The following is a 491-nucleotide window of genomic DNA, read 5'->3' on the forward strand; positions in this document are numbered from 1 at the left end:
CAATTTGCAAGGCGAGCCCTGGCTGTCCAGTAGGGTCCGCGGGGTTCGGGTGGGGAGCCCCCAAAGGCTTCAAGTCCTCAGCTCGCCCCGTCCGGCGGTGGAGTGGCTTGGATGGGGGTCCTCTCGCGGTGGGCTCGCGAGGACCGGCGGGCGCAGAGTCCACTCGCAATCCTGGGCTCCGCGCGTGCCGCGCCGCCCTGGGTGAAAGACAGAGCCGCCTCTCGGCACACACCCACCGAGTCGGAGCATCAGGGAAAGTTCGGGAACTTAACTTAGACAGATATCGTCACCACAGGACGCCTCGGGGTCCGACCCCCGCGCCCCGCCCCGCGCGGCTGAGGCCCGGGTGGCCCAGCCGGGGCACGGACCTCGGCTCTGGAGAAGGCGGTGCTCCGCCGGGTCCGGGACGGGCGGGCGCGCCGGCCAATGGGCGTCGCCACCGCCCTGCGGGTCCGCCCCCTGAGTCGGGGTCCGGGGCGCAAGAGCCTGGC

This window comes from Equus quagga, chromosome 11 (genome assembly GCF_021613505.1).
Source record: "Equus quagga isolate Etosha38 chromosome 11, UCLA_HA_Equagga_1.0, whole genome shotgun sequence".
In the NCBI taxonomy this organism is placed as follows: Eukaryota; Metazoa; Chordata; class Mammalia; order Perissodactyla; family Equidae; genus Equus; species Equus quagga.